We start from the raw sequence: 6,365 nt of genomic DNA on the forward strand, positions 1-6,365 counted from the left end.
TGACTTCCCTTCTCTTCATTCCCTAGGACAGCTATGAGCTAAGCTTCAGTGGCCCCCACCAGCTGAACTTACTTTCTCACTGGACTCACCAGAGATTTTCCCCCACATCTCCCCGCCTCCCCCCCTTTTCTGTCCTCCGGAGCTCTCACACAGGGGAACAAGGAGGAGGAGAAGTTCCTTCCTTCCCCTCGCTTTCTGCGGCTTTTCTCTTCTCCTCCGGGCCACTTCTGCTCGTCTGTGGGGCCTTCTCCTCCCTCCTCACTGGCTCTTGGCTTCCTAATAGTTAACTCCCGAAAACTGGAGAAGAGTTCAACAAGACAGCTTTTGTCCTGGCGCTGGAGCGCAGGCATGTCGCCCTCTGTTTTTCTCTGCGGTCTTTGCCTACGGTGTGGAGCCTGTCTAAGGCTGCAGAGCCATCTAGGACCCCCTGGTAGTCTCCTTAGGTGTGTAGGAGAGTGGCCTGCTCGGGGCCAGAGACAAGGCGCTTTTGTGTGGGTCCTAGATGTGCAATCTCATTCTGTAGGCACAGGGTTAACTGCTTCACCCCTTGCAGGAACACCCAGCTTTGGGCACATGGAAAGAGTCTCATTCGGACGCAGCCAAAGTTCCCACTATTTCGTACCTTGAGCTACTTTGCTGACGAGCAAACTTGTATTTTTCCAAGTGAAGAAACAGAGAGTGGTTTTGAGTAAGTCTGGCTTGCTCCTTTCCCTTCAGACTTTGGGGCAAATAACCAGCTACACAAGGCACTCCCACGGTCACTCCAGAGTCAAAAAGAAGCGGAGGATCTTCAGAGAAGACCAATTTTTTTTGACTGGAATTGAAAGTGAAAGCACTGATTCCGGATCGCTAGACCAGTACAAAGAATTTCCAATCCAAGAATTAGGTGCGTAGTCTTACTGTCTCTCGGCTTTGACTAGTTCGACTGTGATTCCGAGTCTCCTAAATTCCGGATTCTTCACTGTCCAAGGGTGAATAAGATACATCTTCAGAACAAGCTCCCTGCAAAGAGAACGGGAAACTCGTGGCCACGTTAGCAGTTAGGAGCCAGCCTTCCAACTTGAGGTATACTTAAAGCCCTGGGCACACTGGACACACTTAGGACAAATGCCTCTCTTCATGAAACCCCTGCACACAAAATCGCCGTGGAGGATGCGGGTATCGATCCCGCTACCTCTCGCATGCTAAGCGAGCGCTCTACCATTTGAGCTAATCCCCCATTCCCATAAAAGCACTACTTCTGGTTCCTCTTACGACATTCTTAGGTAGGTAGAGTTGGCGTTTTTTCTGGTGAAATTTAAATTTTAATGGAGAATACAACAAGAGGGAAAAACTAAAAATTGTTAAATAGTAGAGATAGGAAGAAGGAGAAGCAGGCTAGCAAAGCAGAGAGAAGGTGGGTATGACCACAGGGCGATTGGTAAAACAGAAACTGGGCACAGCGAAGGGGAAGGATCCCTGCAGGATTTGCAGGAAAGGCACCCTGTGCCTTGCACCACAGAACAATCTCCTCCACCGGGAATCAGGTTCTTGGGAGGTTCTCTCCAAAGACAGACACTTCTCTGAAGCTGGATCGCTGCAGGCGGTCCATTCTCCAAGCTGAAGCTGAGCTCTGCTACACACAGGCCTTTTTAGTAACAGACTATTCAGGGATAAGGACTCCACCTTGTGGATGGGACACGGGGTGAATGGGTCTCTCTATAAGTGAATGGTGTACGCATTTTGCTCGTGGTACAAAAGTAGTAGAAATTTGCTGAGCGTGACAGAATTGTCTTTCGTGGATAAACAAAGCACAACACCTTTGTATGTGTGAGGCGGGAGCTAACTGGGTCGTGAAAGGAAAGGTCACATTTCGTAGGGATCACGCGAAAGGTACCAGTGCAATTCAGTCCAAATCGTTCCTTTGTATCTTTCTGCTTCTGGCCCTTTGTGCCACAGATACAAATGGGTAGAGTGCTGGGCCTGAATTAAGGAACGGTTTGTTCAGTCTTTTTTCAGTCCCGTCAGCACGCTTTCTGACTCCATTTGGGGTTTTCCTCACCTGAGTTCAAGACATTGGTAAATCACTTTTAAGTTCAGGTCCCTGTACTCTAAAATGTAGTTAAAATTGAACACCAACCTCTGGTGCTGACGTTAGGAGCAAACGAGATTATATTTGTAAGGTGCCTAGCACTGTTCAGGCCTAGCATTTAGTAGGTCCTTGATAAAGGCTTATTCTTTTCCTCCTCCCTTCCTGCCCTCTTCCCCCACATATTCCTGGGTGAGAATCTTTGCAGCGAGGCATAGTTAAACATCAGTCTCCGATTAATAGAATCCATATGCCAGAAATATTTTCAGCCCTCCATCATTCTTCAGGTACAATCACAGACTAGAGAATGGGGTGGGGAGGGGGAAGCATCCTTTTTTGGGGACTTTGGTTACTAAGGACAGTTGGAAGAGTGGGAGATTTAAAGAATGCTAGCTAAATGCCATCTTTATCCAAGTTATACAAAAACTGTAACTAGCATTGGATCAAGGACAGATACCTGCACCTTAACACTCAAAGTTGATATTTATTTAAGTTAGTACCCTTTAGGTGTGGTCCTTAAGACCAATTATATGAGGGTTAAGTGACTTGCCCATGTCGTGACCAACTTAATCGGCTCACTTTGAAGACTCAAGACCAGCTTGATCTTCTATCTCGAATACGCATTGATGAGCTGGGAGGCAGGATGGAAGCAACTCCGTTTATTTCTAGCAAAACACTTATTTATATAGTAAAATAACAGGAACTCTGCCCCAAGTTACAATGACGTATAACCCATGCTGTGCTCAAGGACAGCGCATGCACAGTCCGTGCACTTATCTACCACCAATCACAAATACACTGTTAATGACTAATGAGTAACTAGAAAGTTAGAGTTGCATAGAATGGAGCACCGAACCAGACAGCCTTGCTCGGGGACCAGCCCCCGAGAGGGGCCTCAGCCCTTCAGTGAGATCTCGTGAACCGTCTGTGGCCCTCTACATCCTTACAGATCCCTAACATGCCCAGGGTCACACACCTAGTTAATTGTCAAGTGTCTGAGGCTGGATGTGAACTCAGATCCTACCGACTCCAGAGCTCTAGCCACTGTGCCACCTAGCTGCCCCCACCCCCAGACCAATTTTAAATCCACCTAACCTTGCTACTACCTAGATTACATCAATACATATCGTCTAAAAGAATAAAATGAGAGTTCCTCAGGTGTTTTGTTGAAATTAAGGGACCCTATGTATACAGCATTCACCTACAGTCTAGTAACCCTTTATGAAAAGAAAATGAATACACCCTTCCTTTCTTTGGAAAGGTGGGGTTCTATGAGAGTGGAATGTTGTATATGCTGCCAGTGTTGATTCATTTTGTTGACCTTTATTTTTCTCTTAAAATCTTGATTATAAGGAAAGATTAATTGGGTAGGAAAGAAGAGAGGATTGTATATGAAAATTAATGTGAAGTAAAAAACCACAAGGCATCCAAAAAAATGAAATTAGGTTAATCTGGCATGACATGTTCTTGATAAAGAGTATAGTACAGTGCCTGGAATATAGTGCTTAATAATGTGCATTAATTGATTATTTGTTGAAGTTATACTGGCTCTTAGTGATCACCATTTCCTTTTCCAAATACACACAAACCATCCCTTTAATATTAGAAGAATCAAAGCTAAGCTCACTGGCCTAGATTGTACATTTCACCCTCTTCTCTTTGGGAGTAATTGGGAATATTTGTCTTTTTTCAATCTTACAGCATCTCCTGAGTTCAAATCCAACCTTAGACACAAAACTAGCTGTGCAACACGATCCCATCTCCTTTCAGTAGCCTGGGATACTGTTCAACCAGGCCTGGTGACTTTAGTGCATAAAGGGCAGCCTGTGGCTCATTCCATTTTCTAACTTGGGTTTCAATGTCCTGTGACTCATTTTTATTCTATCATTCCAAGTCAAAGGTCATTATCCTGATGAAAATAAAGGATGGAAGGGATAAGTAATAGAAACAATCAAAGCCATGCTCCTTTTGAAACTCTGAGTGACTGAATTTGCAGGGTATAACAGGAAGGTAATAGGGACCCCTTCAGACTTTGAAGCATAATATTTACATCTTGTAAAGTGTACCCCTTTCAGACTTTGAGTGTCTATCTGCATATACAGACAGGGTCAGGAGAGCCTGATAACTGTCAGAGACAATGGATTTGGGCTGAGATGGCTTGGCAAGAGTTTTAAAGAGCAAAAGACTCCTGGAGTCCAGTGAAGTTAACCCTGGAAGTAGGGAAGAGAACCAGCTAAAAAGTCTGCTCCTGCGTTTTCTTTTAAAGGTACAGGTTGAAAAAGAGGACACTGAGGGAAGAAGGGTGTTTCCAATCTGGAGTCCTATCTCTGCTATTTCTTTCTTTTTTTTTTTTGTTTTTTTTTTTTTTGGTTAGGCAATGGGGTTAAGTGACTTGCCCAGGGTTGCACAGCTAGTTTTGTGTCTAAGGTAGCATTCGAACTCAGGTCCTCCTGAATCCAGGGCCCCTACGCTATCCACTGCCCCACCTAGCTGCCACCTCTACTATTTCTTTCTAAAGCTTTTGAGATGACAAAGTTTGAAAATCAAAACTCTCCAGTAAAACCCTCTTCTTCTCCCTAATGTCCTTTCAAGAAAATGGTTTATCACAATAAAATGTAAGATCCTTGAAACCAGGGCCTCTATAATTTTTGTTTTTATATTTCCATTATTTTGCAGGTGGTTAATATTTAATACATTTTTTTAAATCTAACTGAATTGAAATGAAGTAACAGATGCCCAAAGTGTGTCCTTGATTGCCTTTTCTTTAAAGAAAATTTGAGATTTTGTTTGAAATTTCCACATTAGTAACTTCTAAGGGGCCATAGATTTTTTCTTTTTTAAAATTCTAAAAATTTATTTTTACAAGTTTTATTGTCCCCCCAGCAATTTTTTAAACCTCTCACAGTAAATATGCATAATGTAGCAAAACAAATACTTATATTGGTCATTTACATATATTCTGTCTCGTTCAGGATTTTAAGTCAATAACTTCTCTGATTTGAGGGGAGATGGTATGATTCACCTTCAGTCTTTGTGGTCTCCTGGTATATCATTGGATTATTTGGAGTTCTAAATCTTGCAAACTAGTTTTTCCTCTATAATGTTTCTGTCACATGTGTATTGTTCTTCTAATTCTGTTCACTTCACTCTGCATCAGATCATAAAAGCCTTGCCATTTTCCTCTGAAATTGTCCACTTTGTCTTTTTTTTCTAATGGCAATAGATTATTCCATTACATTCATATACCACAACATGGTTAGCCATTCTACAATAGGAGGGAATCCCCTTAGTTTCCAGAGGGTTTTTTTTTCTACTATGAAAAGAATTGTTATAAATATTTTTGTATAATGGATTCTTTTCCTCTATCTTTAATTTCTTTGAGGTGTAGGCCTCATTATAACTGGGTCAACGAATTTAGTAACTTTGGGACATAGTTCCAAATTACTTATCAGAATGGCTGGAAATATTCTTGATTTCATGGACATTTCTGGGACAGTCATCTGCTTCTATCAATGAGACAGTGAACAAGCCAATATCAAGATACTATTATACTGTTTTGGTCTCAGAGGTTGAGACCCCTCAAAGACCAAAGCACAGGACAGGTCATCTGGAATGAATTCATAGACTCAAGAATTCTTTAAGTCAAGGTGGCAAAGATTTATTGTTACGCTTTTCATCGGGCAAGGATTCTTAAGGAACCTGTGATCTTAGACGGGTACAGTTAAAGTTTATGTAGGATAAAATACAATAAAACATGTGCTGAATATGCTAACTAGGTGATTCAGAGTGGGATTAGGGAGTGGTTAAGGAGTGGTCAGTTCTTAAAGGAACATGCACTTCTTGTACCTACTGCACTCTTTTACCCAGAGTTCACTACGAAAAGCCCACAAGGGGGGCCACATGGCGGTGTGGTTGTAGGCCTGCTATGTCACTAAGTTAACTAGTGTCAGGGACAACTGAGAGGTGTCCAGTCTGCCACTAGTCAATGTCTTGTTTAACAAGATAGATGTAGGGAGTATACGTATGTCCTAAGTCTAGAATACAGATAATGTGGAGTCCAGGATGTAGATAATGAGGTAGGGCAATAGTATAGATAGTCTAGTGGGTAAGAATATCTTTATGACCCAGTGCAAAGCCAGTTTAAACTAATAATTCCTTCAGGTGCTGTTTGTAACTGCACCAGGAAAAGAGATAAAGGTCTTGATGGGGCCCACTCATGAGTAATTGCTAGGCACAGTGTCCTTGGGCAAGGGAGAAATTGTCAGAGACAGTGTTTCTGAGGCTAGGGAGAAAGTGG

The 6,365-nt window shown here is 42.5% G+C and overlaps 1 non-coding gene across 1 annotated transcript; it reads right to left on the reverse strand.

The window, feature by feature from the left end:
* Positions 1-1,146: 1,146 nt before the first annotated feature.
* On the reverse strand, positions 1,147-1,219 carry TRNAA-AGC (transfer RNA alanine (anticodon AGC)). The gene has a single exon. It is a non-coding gene; the product is annotated as a tRNA-Ala (tRNA).
* Positions 1,220-6,365: the final 5,146 nt, after the last annotated feature.

Source organism: Phascolarctos cinereus, unplaced genomic scaffold (genome assembly GCF_003287225.1).
Source record: "Phascolarctos cinereus isolate Bilbo 61053 unplaced genomic scaffold, phaCin_HiC Scaffold_4;HRSCAF=312, whole genome shotgun sequence".
Lineage (NCBI taxonomy): Eukaryota > Metazoa > Chordata > Mammalia > Diprotodontia > Phascolarctidae > Phascolarctos > Phascolarctos cinereus.